The sequence below is a fragment of the Ursus americanus genome, chromosome 6 (assembly GCF_024610735.1).
Source record: "Ursus americanus isolate L20-20 chromosome 6, mUrsAme1.1.p, whole genome shotgun sequence".
In the NCBI taxonomy this organism is placed as follows: Eukaryota; Metazoa; Chordata; class Mammalia; order Carnivora; family Ursidae; genus Ursus; species Ursus americanus.
The window spans coordinates 75,228,163-75,247,777 of record NC_142132.1 but is presented as its reverse complement, the minus strand read 5'-3'; the positions used below and the strand labels follow the sequence as shown (position 1 = coordinate 75,247,777).

At 36.4% G+C, this 19,615-nt stretch overlaps 1 protein-coding gene across 1 annotated transcript in view; it reads right to left on the bottom strand.

The window, feature by feature from the left end:
• Positions 1 to 19,615, bottom strand: part of PCDH15 (protocadherin related 15) — a 1,630,853-nt gene that overhangs the window by 145,246 nt on the left and 1,465,992 nt on the right. The gene's annotated exons all lie outside the window — the stretch shown is intronic.

Genomic DNA, 19,615 nt, shown 5'->3' with positions numbered 1-19,615 from the left:
TTCACAATTATGCAAATGATCTTGGTTGTGAATGTCACCTGCATTATTTTTAATTTGAGATATAATTTAATTTCAGATACTATTTTATTATCTGCCAAACATCATACAAAATTCTTCCCACTTGTTTCTCTAAATTACCTTCTGAACTGAAAGCAATAGAAGGATATAATTTTCTACCTCCTTTTGTAAAATAAAATGTTGCTCTTGTGTTGTTGCTATTGGCATATTTAACCAATAGCTTCCAGATGACTCTTTCTAGTTCTTGTTCTTGCTGTACTGTGAAGCTTTAAATGGACGAAAAGTATTTGAACAGATGATGTCACAACACTCACATTTCTCTTGAACTCACTGATTTTGCCTACCTGTAGCCATGTTCTGTCCTCAGTACTATGATATTTACTTAATTTCCAAGTTATATTTTCAACAACACATCTGATTCTCAAAATCTTCATTTATTTTACAGTATTGGTCACTGTAACTAGGCTATCATAATTTTAATCGTAACCTAATCCAAATAATCTCACTTTTTTCATATACAGGTATTTATAGTACCCAGATCCAAAAGATTAAAAAAGTTAGTAAATAGTCCAGTCCATCTATCGAGCGCGTCCAACTTCTCTAAGCTACCACCTCTTTCCTCAAACTGATAAGACAAACCCTACCATCATTTTCTCCATTGGCTTTTTCTTTTAATACTTTTCTAATATTGCTCCTTATTTTTATCTCCATCCTCTCAGTTCTTCTAACCTGGATTACACTGTGCAATCGTATTGTGCCTTCACTGAACCCTTTTATAACAAATCCTGAACTGCAAACATATAGTCTGGAAAATTAATTATATACAACTCTTTATAAACATGTTGAAATTGCTATGTTCTTTGCCACCACAGTGCATACGCTTGGTTAAGTTACCGAAATGTGAAGCAACCTATTTTACAGATGCTCTAGTGGCTAATGGCGGTCCATACATTCATCGCATATCCAGTAACAATTTTTTGCTAAAGAATAAGAATTAATCCATATAGCTTTGAATGAAAATGATGAAGTATGTATGTCTGTACACATGTATTTCTGCCTTCTTTTATTACAGCAGACAACCACACACGTCCTCCATACCCCATCTAAGCGGTTTGGGTAAGGCTGCCCACATCCCCAGGGTATGTGGATAGACACGTTACCCATCTCTGACCACTGAGGGTGCTTTATCTTCTTTGCTCAGTGTTCACATCTCATGTAAAAAAGTCTTGCCCAGAAATTTTAAGTACTAGAAAAAAATTTTTTGCAAGAATTTTAATGCTGTTGGATGTTACCCCATGAGAAAGGTTGATCAGGTTCTTGTCGTTCATGATACCAACACAAATTAAATAACTAAAGGTTGAGAATAGGTCTCTTATACTTTGACTAATATTCTAAATGCTGCTATACTTGAAGCTAGGTAAGCTTATCATTTCAGTTACTGAAACAAATTGTCTTTTATTTCTCCTTTATCTAGGATTTTGATTATTTCCAACCAAAAATGTACCCACTAACAAGAACATGTTTACATTAGAAAAGGATACTTTGCCTAGATAGACACTTCTAAAGTAACATATCTGAGATAACAATTATATTCTCTGAGCAATTTATTTACACATTGTCACAGTGTCAGTTCAGTGGAATACGGATGCCTTCGGTAACCTTGAGCAGAAAAGATAATAGTCTACCATATAAAGGAAGACATTCACAAAAGTGACACTAAGGTTGGTTTTGACGGACTGCTTTGATGATGAATAGATACATTCTTGTACAATATTTTAGATTATAACAGAGACATTAAGACCATGCGCTGTTTGTTACATTGCTTAGTGATTGACTATGGTGGTTGTGAAATCAAAAACCTGGAAAGGATTTAAAATCAGAGAGATGGAAACAGGACAGTCTCTGAAATGGACCACAATAATGGCCCCTCCTGACATTTTGACCATTGCATAGTGTTCTCCTCTCACAAGACAGCCAGCTTGCTTCTAATCAACAGAACACAGCAAAGAAAATGGAATGTCACCCCAGTAATTACATTACATGAGACTGTATCCTGCAAGTTCCCTCTTGCTAGGAGACTCTTAACTCTCTCCCTTGCTGGATTGAATGAAGGGGACACGTGGAATTGCCCATACGGCAAGAAACTGAAGATGATGTGATGTCTGACCACCAGGCAGCAAGGAACTGAGGCTCTCAGCCCAACATCCCACTCATAACTGATTCTACCAACAACCACACGAGCTTAGAAGCACACCCTTCTCCAGTCAAGCCTCAGATGAGACACTGGCCCTGGCCAACACCTTGATTCAAACCTGTGTGAGACAATGAAACACAGAATGCAGGTAACCGATTTCTGACCTACAGAACCTTCAATATGATATATGTGTTGTTTTAAGTCACTAAGTTTGTAAAAATATTGTTATGTGCAAGAGATAACTGATACACCTTGATTTGAATGTTAAGAGCAATGAATTGTTAACTTATGACAGATCAATATACCATACAAGTTAATTTTGATACAAGAAAACATACGTTAGCTATATTCTGGGATCACTTCCATAAATTGAATTTCTTCTTGTGAAAGTAAACATTGCTTAAGTTGTTTACTTGTTGGGGCGCCTGGGTGGCACAGCGGTTAAGCGCCTGCCTTCGGCTCAGGGCGTGATCCCGGCGTTATGGGATCGAGCCCCACATCAGGCTCCTCTGCTGGGAGCCTGCTTCTTCCTCTCCCACTCCCCCTGCTTGTGTTCCCTCTCTCGCTGGCTGTCTCTATCTCTGTCAAATAAATAAATAAAATCTTTAAAAAAAAAAGTTGTTTACTTGTTTATCTTGTTACTACTCGTGAGATAACTAAATTTTATACTTTCTGTAATTAGTTTCTTGGTAAAGTACAGAAATAAGAAAGTCTGCAGCTCATGTACCTTCAGCTTTAACATTAGAAAAATGCCACCATTTATTTCAAACTTTAAAAACAACATTTTATGTATATTTTTGAACAATTAGGATGGAAATGATCAATACTGGAAAAAGTAAAGGGCATCATTTTAAAAGGAATTTAAATCCTATGCATACCACTAAAAGCACTTAAAATTCTATTTGTTAGTAAATGTTTAAAACAGATTTACTTTCTAGACAAAATATCTCTTCATTAACCTTTGTCTTAATTGTTCCAACACACTTCTTTCTACCAGAATCAAAACATGCTATAAAAATGCAATTTTCTCCTGGCTAGAATTAAATGAACCTCCATGGTAATGAGCCTTAGATCACACAATTTCAATTCTTTTCTATTTATTGCAAGGCAGACCCTGTTTTATTTTTGTTTTATACCCTGGAAAATACCAGTTACATGATTGGGCAAACTACATATTTCCTTAGGAGTCACAGGTTACTTGAATACACAATGAAAGAGTCGGTGTAAATCAGGATCTATAAAGCTGCTGACAGCACAGAAAGGTAAGGAAATGGAATGATGTGGGCTGGGCATCCATTAAGAGGGAGCTGGGTGGACAGAAGGGCTCGGGAGGGCACTGATGCTCTATTTAATGAGGGCAACTACCATGCAATGTTGCCAGTGCAGTGTAAGTTTAAAATGGGAAAAAGGAAGTTCAAGTTTTTATGTGAATTCTATGAACTTTTATATTTCGGAAGCCAGTGGAAATCTATTTTTTAAAGCATCATCTGACTTGGTTTGATCTATGGGCTGACAGTTTATGACTTTCGGAGTTCTGTCTATAAGGTATTTTCTGGTCCAACCGCACTCTTAGTCTGACGTCATGTGATTTATCATTATCCCCCTACCTTCTGATGAGTATGGGCAAATTTACTGATTAATTTCAGAAACGAAGAATTATGGCCAAATAAAGGATTCCTCAGAAGCATTTTTAAAAAATGTTTTCCCCTTGCTTTCATTTGTATACTTGCAATTCATCCACTTTATAATAAACAATATGTCAATAACCCTCTTCCAATTTAAACTTTTAATACCTCACTCAAAACAAATAGTTGTCGGGTGCCTGAAACTCAGGAATTCTGCTTTTTAAAGCTAGATTTACTGCCAATATAATTGAGAAAAAGCGCTCTTCCAATAAAAAAGGCAGTTGGATCACACAGGACTCAGGAGTGGAGCTATACAGCTTTCCTATGAATCTTTAGACTAAGGCAAGAGATCAGTTTGGGTCCCCCCCCCCAGAAGAGAACTGCTAGCAACATGCTAAGGACAGTAGTTATAGCTTTAACCGATATGGACCTTGAACCTGGACAGACTCATGGTTTCACACTTGTAAAGACCTTCAGAGACTCCCTCACAAAGCTTGATCCGAAGTAGATTCGATGTGCATGTGTACCAACATATCCTGATGTAGCCCTGGCTCTTATTTATCCTACCTGGGGCAACATTTTGGGCTTTATTGGCCATTTTAAACAAAACCCCTAGATTCTGACTGAAATTCCAAAAATCACCTAAGCTGGGGGTACCTGGCTCAGTTGTTAAGCGTCTGCCTCCAGCTCAGGTCATGAACCCAGGGTCCTGGGATCGAGTCCCTGTTGGGCTCCCTGCTTAGCTCCCCCTGCTAGTGCACTCGTGCTCTCTCTCTCACACGTGCTCATGTGTGCAAATAAATAAATAAATACGTAAAATCTTAAAAAAGAAAAAAAGAAAAAACAAAACAACCTAAGCTAATTCTTAAACAAAGCATAAATAATATTTTAATCAAAAAAACTCAATTATGATAGATATCAAATTTACATTTTATTAGGTCATTAATCTTGCTATTTGCATTGTCCTGTCCCTTCTAAATTTTACATGTAAAACTGCTGTATATTTCTTTTGATACCACACTTTGGTTTTTAGAGCAGAGTTAGGTTACAGAAAAATTAAACAGAAAGTATAAAGCTCCTATATGTACTCCCACCCCCAGTTTGCTCTGTTATTAACACCTGGCATTAGCATGGTGCATTCGTTAAAATTGACGAACCAATATTGATACATAATTATTAACTAAAGTCCACTGTTGACATGAGGCTTCACTCTTGCCTTGTAGAGTTCTATGGGTTTAGACTGACTTATAATGTCATATATCCACCATTACACTATCATACAGAATAGTTTGGGTGACCTAAAATTCTCCTTTTCTTCAGCTACCCACCCCTCTTTCCCCCTGAACCTCTGGTAACCACTGATCTTTTTACTGTCTGCATAGTTTGCCTTTTCCAGACTGTCATGTGGTTGGAACCATACAGTATGTCCTCTTTTTGGACTGACTTCTTAGCAATATGTACTTAAGCTTCCCCTGTATCTTTTCGTGGTTTTATTCTTTTTACTGCTCAATCACATTACACTATGAATGTACGACAAAGAGCTGCATTTCAGTAAGAAGAAAATTGATCAAAATAACTTCAAGCCTGTTGTTTAGAAATAAATCTTTGCAGATAAAGTGAGACCCGGGAAAAGTTAACTGCTACAGAATTTATATGCAAAATACTTACAACATAAGTTTCTTGTGGATATATAAATTAATTCATAGATATCTGTTTAACATTTCAAATTTTTTTCTGAAAATATAGATTACAATAAATCTGTCTCAATTAAATACACTTTAACATATCTGAATCCTCTGAATAATGACTATGCTAAAATAACAGACTTTGCAGTTCTCAAATGGTAGACCCCATCTTTACAGTATAAATATAGATGAAACAATTATTCTACAATTTAAAACCTACTTTTATTGTTGGGTTCAAGAAGTAACAATAAAAGTAAATGTTGTGTGTGTCACATAAAGCTCCTAATTATTTTAAATGTCGTGCAGTTTAGGATATGAAAGTGTTTGTAAATAGATGCTATAAAATTTCACTGGGACTCAATCTGGTTCTATTGCTTTCTTTCTACTGAGAGACAAATCTAATTTATTTTGACATGTTTGAATTCAATATATTTGCAAATCAGTGTCAATTAAAGAACTGTTTTTATATCTACTATAAGGGAATTTAATGAAATGGGAAGAAAAAAAAGAGCATCCACCAGAACTCTTATTATTTGTAACCTTGGAGCAATTGCATCAGGGTGATCTGATTTTACTTATTTAGCCAAGAAAGTCAGTTTTAAAAAGACATGAATCAGGAGAGAAATGCCAGCTTTCCCAGAATTTTTAGGATGGATCGTAGATTAAAAAAAGATTAATAAAGGATGAAATGGTTAGACCCTGTATTTTTTACATCTTTTCCAAGGCATGTTTGCTATTTTAAGAGTTTTGCATCTTTCTGATCCACAAAGCATCCTTATCTTGAAGACAAGAAAACTGATGCCCTGAGTAGTAAACCATTTCTCAAGTCCAGAGAGCTATCTGAAGCTAGATCTGCACCCTAGGGTGTATGTATTCATTGGTTTCACTTATTATTCACATTAATAGAATTTATCTGATCTTCTTTAGTCACTGGCTCTCAAAGTTTATAAGAATTACCTGAAGAATTTATTAAAAATTGCAGATTTTTTTCCTGCATCATGCTTAAAGATTCTGATTCAGGGGGTCCATAGGGTCAGACCCAGGAATATAATTTATAAAATTCTGGCTTAATGGGGCGCCTGGGTGGCTCAGTCGTTAAGCGTCTGCCTTCAGCTCAGGGCATGATCCCGGAGTCCTGGGATCGAGCCCCACATCAGGCTCCTCTGCTGGGAGAGATATCTGTTTAGCATTTCAATTTTTTTTTTCTGAAAATATAGATTACAATAAATCTGTCTGAAGAAGGAGAGCTTCTTCCTCTCCCACTCCCCCTACTTGTGTTCCCTCTCTCGCTGGCTGTCTCTCTCTCTCTTAAATAAATAAATAAAATCTTTAAAAAAAAAAAGAATTTACTTACTACCTATGTGATCTTGCAAAAATTCTTATCTTTCCTATTCTTTTTTTTTTTTATCTGTAAAGTGGACATTACCTACTTAGAAGATGATGGAGTGTACTAAGGGACATAATGTGGACAAAAGACTCTCCTTAAAGTTAGCATAGAGTAAGTACTGCATACATTATGGCTTTATTAATAAACTATTTTATGGGCTCTACTTCTGGAAGTTTAGCATAAATATTATACTGATATACAAGTTTGTCTCACTGACAGGAGGAACAACAACAACAAAAAACTTGAACACTTTTAAGTTGAATACTTCCAAACAAAGAAAACGACCAACAAGACAAAAAGGCAACCTACAGAGTGGGTAGAAATACTTGCAAATGATATATTCATAAGGGGTTAATATTCAAAATACATAAAGAACTTCTACAAGTCAACAACAAAAAACCCAAATACTCCAATTTAAAAATGGGCGAATAAATAGACATTTTTCCAAAGAAGACATCCAGACGACCAACAGGTGCATGGAAAGACGCTCAACACCACTCATCATCAGGGAAATGCAAACCAAACCCAGGATGGGATATCACCTCACACAGCTTGGAATGGCTGGTGTCAAAAAGACAAGAAATGAGAAGTGTTGGTGAGGATGTGGAGATAAAGGAACCCTCATGCACTGTTGGTGGGAATGCAAACTGGTAGAGCTGCTCTGGAAAACAGATGGAGGTTACTCAAAAAGTTAAAAGCGGAAATACCATATGATCCAGTAATCCCTCTACTAGGTATTTACCCAAAAGAAAACAAAAACATGAGTTAAAAAAGATATGTCCACCCCTATGTTTACCACAATATTATTTGCAATAACCAAGATAGAGAAGCAACAAAAGTGTCCATCAATAGATGAATGGATAAGGAAGATACTATATACATAGTATATGCAACAGAATATTACTCAGCCGTAAGAAAGAATGAAATCTTGACATTTGCAATAAGATGGATGGGTCTAAAGGGTATTATGCTAAATGAAATAAGTGAGACAGAGAATGACAAATACCATATGATCTCACTATATCTGGAATCAAAACAAAAAAACCAAAAAACAGAAACAGAAATTCGTAAACACAGAGAATAAACTGGTCATTGTCAGAGGGGAGGGAGGTGGAGGGGGGCAAAAAAGCTCAAGGGGATTAAGGTACAAACCACCAGTTATAAAACAAATAAATTACAGAAATGAAAGTATAGCACAGGGAATCCAAGCAACAATACTGTAATAATGTTGCATGCTGAGAGATGGTGACTACACTTATTATGGTGACGACTCAGTGACGCACACAGTTGTCAGATTACTCGGTCCTACACCTGAAACTAACATAACATTGTATGTCAACTATCCTTCCATGATAAAAATGAAAAGAAGCAACTTTATTTAAAATGCTAACAAATACATACAAATGAAATATGTGTAATTATACGTATAACATACTAGAGATCTTTGTTCTTTGATGCATGTCTCTGTGGAAGTGGGGTTTTAAAATTTTATGTATATACTCGTTTACTGTGATAAAAATAATATGATAAAAGCAAACATAAAAAGATTGTTACTTAAAAAGTAGTAGGTAAGATGATCAAATACTTATTATTCTGGGGGTCAAAAAAACTTGGTAACTATTTATTTACTTACTTATTTATGTATTTATAGAGAGGGAGAAGGGGGAGGGGCAGGGGGAGAGAGAGAATCTTTTTTTTTTTAAATCATTTTTTTTTTAAAGATTTTATTTATTTGACAGAGAGAGACAGCCAGCGAGAGAGGGAACACAAGCAGGGGGAGTGGGAGAGGAAGAAGCATGCTCCTAGTGTAGGAGCCTGATGTGGGACTCGATCCCAGAATGCCGGGATCACGCCCTGAGCCGAAGGCAGACGCTTAACTACTGTGCCACCCAGGCGCCCCGAGAAAGAGAATCTTAAGCAAGCTATGTGCTCAGCACGGAGCCTGATGCAGGGCTCAATCTCACGAAACCAAGATCATGAGCTGAGCTGAAACCAAGAGTTGGACGCCTAACTGAGCCATCCAGGTGCCCCAAAACTTGGTAACCTTAAAACATTACTTTCAGAATTCAGAATCCAAAGTTATTTTACTCTCTTTATCAGACCTTATACTGCGAAAGGAGCAGAAAAATAAGTTTACCTCTCCAAAGAGTGAAACTGGTGTGTAAACATCTAGCCAGTCTTTTTGAAGTCTTCTCATAATCCCAACAGTTTAAAGGTATAAAATGACAGGCATAAGTATCCCCTTCGCAGCAAGTTAAATGATCTCACTGAATTCTATTAATACTTACATAATATCTCCATAAACTTATCTGCTAATGAATATATGAGAAAAAAATGGAATACTTTTAATAAGTAATATTGCTCTTGGCTAATACTGCAGATTATGTCTTAAGCACTCAGATTTTCCCTTCCTAGTTCTCAGTCACAGAACAATTTTACATCTGAAATGGGGATAATATTTTTCTTTTTTCTATTTTTTATACCTTTAAATCCATAGACCTTTTCTGTCTTCATTCAAAAATAACAACCAGGGTGTGGAATTGGCATAGTAGAGGTGGGCTCTGAATCTTAAAAAAACAACAATCACAAAATCATTTAAAATTCAATACGTTTACTTATAGAGGTTCACCCACTCATTCAGTAAATACTTACTGAATACATACCATGTGCCTGGCATCCACTAGGCAATAAAAATACAAAGACAGGAGAGAAGAAATGGATTGTGCATTCATAAAGCTTATAGCCTTACAGGCAAACCAGACAGTTATGTGAAAAATTATAGTAAAATGTGGTAAGCATAGTAATATTAGATTTCCAATTATACGTTCAATAGTAAACATGGTGCTCACCATTTATATTTTATGTCCCTCAGATACCTATAAAGTAACTGCGGGATCAGGGGCTGCAGGGTTTACAAAATATGCTAGACGAAGCATGTTCATTTCTGGCAGATCAATCTACTTACTGAAGATAGTGTACAATGTGTATATAAATACTTAGGGATGATCTCTGAGGAAACAGTTTCATGTTTTGGCTCATTTACCTACTTAGGGGTGGCTCTTTCTACATTATAGATGAATTTGTGCATTTGAACTTTTGAAAGGCATGACAGCAAATTTAAAACAGGACCTCTAATGCTTTTATTTGTTATTTTCTATTGATTAGATTCAATGCCTTTGGTATGAAATAGTCATATAAAGATGAGAAATCGCCATAAATCTTGAAATCTATTAAGACAGTCATACAAAAAACATCAAAAAAAGGGGAAAAGAATGCATATATAGAGCATTTGATATTTCTATTTAATTCTACTTTGATAGTTGAATAAATGCACTACATCAAATATATGACTAAATAATAAAATATAGGCATAAAATAATAAAAACACACATTCAAGATCTCCAGAATTTTTAGGAAAGAAAGAAGTCATTTTTTTTTCATTAAGTGTTGTTCATACCCTAGAAAAATAGTGCACTAATGCCATTTATGAAGGATGGTATATCATCAGTATTCAATACTGTATTAGATAAATTTGTCACTATTTAGAAAGTGGGAGAACTTTATTTTCATTTAAATTTTTGCTGAAGAGGTTGTAATATATACATTATTTCTAGGCTTACTTTTTATTATGATCAGGATAACTATAAACAAATTCTTTACTTAGCACAATCACTTGGTTATTGAGCCAAAGACAATGAAGCAAAAAGTGGTAAAAAAAATAGTTTTCTGGTTATCCTTAAATATTTTAAATGATGAAATATTTTATTTTTTATATTTTTAAAGATTTTATTTATTTCAGAGAGAGAGTGAGCGAGAGAGAACATGAGCAGGGGCAGAGGGAGAGGGAGAAGCAGACTCTCCACTGAGCGTGGAGCCCCATGTGGGGCTCAATCCCAGGACCCTAGGATCATGACCTGAGCCGAAGGCAGATGCTTAACCAACTGAGCCACCCAGGCGCCCCAATGATGAAATATTTTAAACATAATTAAAATAAGGAACTTACTCTAAGATACATATCTGATCTCAGATTTAACTAATTTTTAAATATTTTTGTATTTGCTTTTTAAAAAAATTACAGATGCCATCAACAAAATGAAAAGACAACCTGTGGAATGGGAGAAAATAATTGCCGATCACATATCTAATAAGGGGTTGATATCCAAAATATATTTTAAAAAAATATCTGTTTAAAAAGTGGGTAGAGGGACTATTGGGCAAAGTAGGTATTTTTCCAAAGAAGGCATCCAGATGTTCGACAGACACATGAAAGGATGCTCAACATCACTCACCATCAAGAAAATGCAAATCAAAACCACAGTAAGATATCACCTCACAACTGTCAGAATGGCTAGAATAAAAAAGATGAGAAATAACAAGGGTTGGCAAGGATGCAGAGAAAGGGGAACCTTCATGGACTGTTGGTGGGAATGCAAACTGGTGCAGCCAGTTTTCCTGGAGGTTCCTCAAAAAATGAAAAGCCGAATTACCAAATGATCCAGCAATGCCACATCTGGGATATATATACAAAAGGAAAGAAATCACTGTCTTGAGTAGTTATTCGTACCCCCATATCACTGCAGCACTGTTTATCATAGCCAAGACATAGAAACAACCTAAGAGCCCATTGGTGGATGAAAGGATAAAGAAAAAATTTTATATATTCTATTACATATTATACACATGTAATTCAGTCATAAAAACGAAGGAAATCCTGCCATTTGCAACAACATGGATAGACCTAGAGGATATTATGCTAAGTGAAATAAGTCATATAGGGAGGCACAAATACTGTATGATCTCACTTATATGTGGAATCTTAAAAAATCCTAACTCATAGATACAGAGAACAGATGGGTGTTTGTCAGAGTCAAGGGGGTGGGGTGGGAGTGGCTAAAATGGGTGAAGGTGGTCAAAGGGTATAAACTTCCAGTCTTATTTGAAAGTTGCTAAGAAAACAGCACTTGAAAGTTCTCCTCACACACAAAAAAATTATAGCCATATGAGGTGGTAGATGTTAACTAAACATATTGTAATCACTTCATAATACAGACATATATCAAATCATCATGTTGTGCACTTCAAACTATTACAATGTTATACGTTAATCATATCTCAGTAAACCTGGGGAAAAAATATATCTAGGTCTCCCCTACCCAGTTCCTTTATCCGTTCCCAGTTATTAAAATTGGAACAAAGTTTAAAAAGCCTGAGAGGCTGTTTTGACAAACAAAACTTTGTGTCAAAATTTCTCCATAAATATGGTAATTTATTATTTAAAATCCATTAGCGAAGAGTTGTAAACACCCACGCACCCAAACCAGATTCACTACGCTTACTATACCTGCCTGGCAACTTGATTTCCCTCTTTCTTGAGTAATACCTACTTGACACATTGAGAAATAATATATATTATTTCTGTAATATATATTAATATATTATATATAATATATTAATATATATATTGTATATAACATATATATATATTAATATATATTATTCATCTATATGATAACATCTATATGATAATCATGTAATCCTGGAAGTCGTTTTGTAATTGCCATCATTTTTAATGTGACATGTCCTTCCATGAAATATTTTCCAGAGAGATTTTACTTTTCTAATCTATCTGTTCTTCCACTTTTTTTGCCGAAGAAGCTAAGAGACTATTGGTTATGTCGATAGATTAAAAACAGACAAAATGTCTGTATTTTCCTCCCATCCAGAGGTGGAGTTTATGTTTCCTTCCTGTGTCTCTAGGTTATTCCCGCCATTGCTTTGACCAACAGAAATGAAAGAGAAATTAATGCGACATTGCAGCTTCGTTAAAGGCAGAGCCTTGTGGCTTCAGCCATCACACAGGTGGAAGGAGAGCTGCTCTAACAAGTCATGTGGGAAGTCCCAGTGTCACCGATTTAAGTATGAAAAGGACAGCGAAAGCAACATGGTGAGAAAGGCCAGGCCATCCCAGCCACTCTGGCTGCAGGACAATGCCCAGGTGACCCTGAGCTAGGCAATTTACAGGATCTTTGGAAAATCTAAATTGTTTTTGTCTTTAGTCATGAAACTTGGGGACAGAGAATAGAAAAATCCAATCCATTCTTAGAAGCAAGGCACCATAGTAAAAACCTAACCAAGGGCCCTTGCTGGAGGGGTCTGGCGGGCAGGCGTTGGCAGGGAAACGAAGGGGGGCTGTGAACGGACGCTGGAGGAGGGGTGAGCACACCGTCAGTGGGGGCTGCAGAGGCGATGACAGAATAGTTACTCAAGGTTGGACAGAGGGCAGCCTTTGTGGTGCAGTTGCAAAACCCTCAGCAAAACTGCCACCGGTAGTCACGTGGAAGAGACGAACTTGGGAACTAACAAAGTGGCAGGTTTGACTCAGATTTCCTGAAAGACTCCACTGCTGCCTAGCGCTACTGCGATGAAAGTGCCTCTCCTGCCCCTGTCCCATCAACAGATGCCTTCAGTTCACAGGTCCTTGAATCAAGAAGAACTACACCTGGGGGACACTGTCCACATGTGGATTTAGTTTAAGTGATGTGATCTTGAAGTTCAACCATGATGCCGTCATGGGACAAGACTTTTGCAGATCATAACAGCATAAGTGTTTGCTTGTTTCTTTGTTTTTGCATGGGAGGAATGTAAATAATTGTGGACGAAAGGTAGACTATGGTGAGTTAAAAAAAACAGAAGCAAATGTTTTTCTGTTCCTTCCATCAAGAAGTGGAGTCTATTTTTCCCTTCCTTTGAATTTGGGCTGTCCCTGTGAAAGGCCGTGATCAGTAAAAAGTGTATGTGTGTGTATATTTGTGTCTATGTGAGTGCGAGTATGTTTGTGTGTGTATGTGTGTGTGAGTGTTTGTGCCTGTGTTTGTGTGTATGTGTGTGTGAGTGTGTATGTTTGTGTGTGTGTGTGTGTGTGTGTATGAGTATGTGCATATGAGGGATGGGCAGGAGTGACTTTATGGGACTTCGAGCCTCAAACTCAAAATGCCCTGAGGCTTCTACTCTGTCCTGAGGCTGCACGTGGAACCACCCAGCCTCGCCTCTCGAAGGTTGAAAGATTCCATAAGGAGACAGGTCAGACCCCCCCAACAAGAACATCAATCACCACCCCACCCACCAGCTGAATGCATATGTATTGGCCAAGACAGCACTGAAATTCCCCTCCGCCTGACTACACTTTAGACAGGCTTCTTCCTGACTCTAGGTCCCTGATCTCTCTTTTCTTACTTTACTTTGGAAAACTTACACCAGTAAAGGATTTCTCCGCCTCTCTGAGATGTAAATCTTTTAAAAAGCCTTTTGCCAATTTCACAACCCAGGACTGTCTTCCTCAAGGACCTGGGAGCTCTGCCTCTGAAATGTAATCATCGGGGAAAATAGACGCCCTATGACCCTGAGGTTAGGATCCAGACTTTGGTGGCATTTGCTGCAAACTATGAAACCATCTCAATCATGAAGACAGGAGAGGTGGGCCCATCAGCAAACACAGGTGGCCGATCCCTGGGCACCCCAGCTCTTGATAACTCTGCTTCAGCAGAGGGGAGTTCAGACTGAGTTCTGGCCTCGCTTGTTGATGGCAATAGCCTTGCACGAATTCTTCCTTGCCTGTTTAAATTTGCATGTTGAGCTTTGATAGTAGCATTAACTGAGCCTATGTGAAACTGACCAACCCACAGAACCACGAGAAACAGTACATTGTTGTTGTTTTAAGCTATTACATTTGGAAAGGGAGTTCTGCAGCAACAGATGATTGATGCACATAGGAAAAAATCCCACATTGAATACAATTTTGGTCTCAAATCTCCATCCAGGAGTCACCAAGCATTTATAGGACACCTATCTTGAGCAAATACTGCATTTATAGGTATCAAGGATCATATGATTCATTTACTTGTGACAGTCCCTGTTCATGCCCATTGCCCTAGCTTAAATATTAAAGGGTGTCCCCTTTACTCTCATTAGTGCCCTGCTTTGGGCAATAAATCACATGCTCTTCACTGACAGTAGACACTACATGGATATAGTTAAGGGGACTATGTAGCTCTCTCACTTAAGAAATCTACATTCTATTTTGTGAGATGAAGTACGTACTCAGGTTTAGTTCTTTCTGTTTTGCATTACACATTTTTGGCATTAATACAGTAATTCCTGCTTTCCCTTGTCTGTGATCGCCTGGTGTCTCTTTCCCTGTCCCTCTCTTAGTGTGTGCATATCTGTGTGATTTTTGTCTTGAATATACTGTTTAATGGCCTAGAACCACGTATGAAAAGTTTACCAGAAATAACACAGAATGAGAAGAGGATGAAGCAAATAGCGCAGCTATTAAGCTCCAAAGCAGTTTGGAGATGAACGACTCCGCCATCATAAATTGGTGATAAAAATGCTGTGATTGCAAATCAACATTTAAATTGTGTAAAAGTCTGTTTTCCACGTAGAGTGTGGAAGCAGAGCGATCTTCCATAAAACGCCTCTGCTTATATCTCTTGTTTAACACCATCTTCAGAGTCCTCCATGATAATGAACAAAGTTGGTAATGGAGCTCATAAGAGCCTTCACAATTGGACTCACCACCGACCAGTCTTGCCCAGAGATCCTTATGCCCTATGCTAAGACTTTGATTTTAGAACATTTTATAAGCACATGATAAGCAATTTGACTCAGTGTAAATCTCTTTGTTGTTTGTTATGTTTTCTTGCTCAATAACAATGATTATTTGATTAATTTCTGCCTACTACATAGATTATAAGCTCTCTGAGGACAGAGACCATGTACATTTTGCATTATTACTCCTAGTGCACTGTATGTGCTCAATACATATTCATTGGCAGGATGAAAAGAAGAACAAATACCACTTGAATATAGCAGTCATTTTATCTCATCTGTTCATATTTTCAATGTGTGTTTTCTCTAATAGATCATAAATTTTAGAGAGACCATATTTGTGCTTAAATTTAAAACAACAAAAAGGTTTGTTGAATATGTTAATGGACAAAGACACTGGATGGATTAGTTAACTTCAAGGAGAAATAACTTCAGTTTTTCTGCTTTATCTACCTCATCCTGCCCTCCACTGAAATCACAGCTCATAGAATATTCTGGAAACTTCTGCAAAGAAACAAGTCAACTATTCCATCAGTGAGATAGAAACAGGCTTCGCCAAGAACTTCGTTGTTGGTTCATACTGGACATTGGGAATGTCAGCGTCTGGGATTGTATCTCTATGTAACAATAGTAGAGGGAGTTATTTTGTTTATGAAGATGGGTCAGTGATGAGATCAAGAATAACAAAGCCATATCCTGTCATGAGAACCATGTAGCTTTAACCATCACATATATATTTGGGGCATTATTGTTTAAACTAACATTCAAACTGAGTAGAAATCCATTCTCCACACTGCAACTAGAGTGGTATTTCCCCAGGATTTTTTTTTTTTTAAATCGAGAAACTGGTGATGGTCTATTAACCAACGATGGTAGAGAAACGGGCTTGTGACATTTTGCTTTACTTAACATCTTCTTTTCCTTCCGCATACCAAAACTTGCCTTTTGGCAATTTCTCCTTTCTACTTCTCTTGTTTTGATAAGATGGTAATTCCATGTCTTCCTTCCAATCAGAAGAGAAGACTCTGTACCTCATCACCTGGGGGCAGCCACAAGACAGGCAATTAGTGTGGCCTCTTTGTTCACTGTATAAACTCCTTGTGAACAACGCGTACATCTTAAAATCTTTGCATGGCCAACACCTGGGATAAGCGTATTAAATAATCATATCATGACTATTTATTAAGCATGTGCTCCACAGTAGGTTCTTTGCAAAGCTCTTCCCCTCACATATAAAGTCGTTAAGTATTGTATCTCCAGGAAAGCTGGTCTCAGGGAGCTTCAATAACTGGTCCAAGTTCAACCAATGTCTGATATCCAACAGCCAGGACTCAAACCTTGGTATTTATTGTGTTGTTTTGCCTCAGAAAAGTTTGCATTAACTATTAATAAACTCAAAATAATGTGCCCTATGATATGTTGGACTTGAACTAAACACTTTCCATAGATACAATGCAATGAAAGAAGGCTGGAATCAGTAATAACACTCTCTGTTTGGGAAAACTTGTTTCAAATTCTAAACTGCTCAAACTTGAGTCCTTTGTTGCTGGTAGACTGGCTTCACTAGGCTCTGAGAGCAAATGTCAGACTCTACCATAACCTTGAAGATGTGAAGAAGAATTATACTCCATGTGAATGCAGAGGAAGCCTGTGAAAGCAGGAATGAAGATTGCCAGAGTCACACTTTCAATAGTTAAAGACGCAAAATCTAGTATCTTAGAGGCAAGATTTTAGTAGCACCATAAAAAGACAGGAAATGTTATCTTCAGGTAAAGTCAACCCTCCTATTCGACAATAAATCTAAATTAAAATAGTAAACAACTGTAGCAAACAAATAAGGCTCTCTGCATGTGGATTTATTTTATATTAATAGCTTTTCTCTTTTTCATTTTTTGAAACCAGACGAATAGTTCTCCCTAAACAGTTGTACTTATTGATTTAAAAAAAAAATCTTTTCTCAAAATCCCAAGTCCAGACTTGTGTGGTTTATATAAGAATAATGGCAAACTTCCTCAACATAAGGTAATTTTAATTCTCTTGAATAATGCAATGCTAACTAGAACTGCTCACTCACCATTTCCTTGGCCATTCTGATAACATTGTTTTCATTCCTCATAGTATATAAAAATGGATTTCTGGATTTTAAATGATGCTTTTTCTCTTTTTTTACATATCAGGAGGTGGACTGTTAATCCTTTTTAGTTCTTTATAAAATCTACTCTTTTTATTCTTCAATATAAAGCCTCCTGAGAAACTTATTTTAAATATAAGTTGTATTTAAATTTTTGCAGTGTCGGTTGTTACAAGATTAATTCAAATTTATCAGCAAAGTATCACTATTTTACTTTAATAGGGAAACCGAAAAGATTATTTTCTTTATTCAAGGTATTGGAATTTTTAAAAGATGTCAAGATATTTATATGTGTAATATTCTTATTTTGGATTTAATATATTAAATTTGAATAATACTGAAATTAAATACGACTCAATATTTTTCTAAGAGTTAGCAAATAGCAACTTGTTCAAGTGGTTCATAAAGATACCCCAGCAACATTTGCCCCTTCTATGTGGTATATATACAAATATACATTTTAAATTTCTGTTTTTTATGGAAATTACATTTTAATATACATAAATCCTTAAAAATGAATATAAATGTGCCTTAAATCATGCAAAGTTTAATAATCAATGTTGATACTCTTTCATTTTAAATAAATACCAAAGGTATGTCTATATTGGTAGCATATTTGTTTGCAAAATTTGTAAATAATTGTCTTTGGTAAAATTTTTGATAAATTGTATGATGTATCGCATTTCCCACTCAAAATCAATATTCACATTTAGACTCTATGATGTATTCCAGACATGCTGACCTTTCCATGATATTTACCTCTAGAACTGAGGACAAGTGAGTCCTTGTGTGTTTAGTCCATCATCCTGGGATGAAGTTTGAATATTCTTCGAATGCTAACTCACTTGACCTATAGGAGTCAATCTATTCTTAAGTAATATGTGTTTGAACTACTACTAGGATTTTGATATTTCTGCCTGGATTAAATGAAAGATATATAAAACATATTTTCTGATTATAACACTATGGTTATTTTCCAGAAGATCCAAGTAGATAACTGACTGAAAATCTCTTATCAGATCTGGCCATGCAGCAGCAATGAGAGTGTGCCCCAATAATCTCCAAGTATAGGAAGCACGTTGACCAAGGTTCTCTTGTGCTCTGAAGTCTACTGCTATTTCAGTGCAGGTCATGCTTCCTAGGTGCTGCTTGTAGTCATCACTGAGAAAAGCAGAGATGTTACAGTGGGTCCCTTCCTGGGAGACACTGAACTTCTCCTACGTCTGACTATGGTTTGAGGGCTCCCTGATCATCATGTGAAACTTACTTAAATGACACAGCAGTCACTTCAATGACCCAGTAGCCTCAGATGTTCTACACAAACCTCTCTCCCTCTTCTTTCTTTGGGGTCAGAATGGATGTGGTTTGAAGGTTCCCTAGCCTTACTCTGCTTTCTCCTCATTTCTTCCACACAAGTGTTTTCCCTAAAGAACTTGTTACATCTCATCTTGATGTCTAATTGCTAGAGGAAGGACCAAAACGAACATAGGGCAAGGGGACTAAATTTTGAAAAAGGAGTATTAGTATTTCAAAAGATATTAATTGAATTTAAGATATCCATGAACATTTAGAAAAACAGTTCTGGGGAAAACAAAGACATTTGAAAGATGTTAATATAGAATTTTAATATATAATAAAATGGTACTAATATATAGACATAGTAAAATAAAGATGAATGAATTGAATAGATTTAATATACATTAATTTATATAGAGACAAAAAAGAAAATGTTGAGGGTTATAATTAGCCATTACTTAAATATTTTAACAAGGGAGAAGAGTTTGTCATATGTTGTAAGATATACTAAACTAGTATGAGAAACTGGAATTAACATATCTTTCAGGTCAGCAACTACATGGTTAATATCACTCTTTTTTCCCACTTTAATGGCAGACACAGCCAAGTTCACAGAATTCTTTTTCCCTATAAGAACAATCCTTGTCAAGATATCTGCTAATAATTGATAGA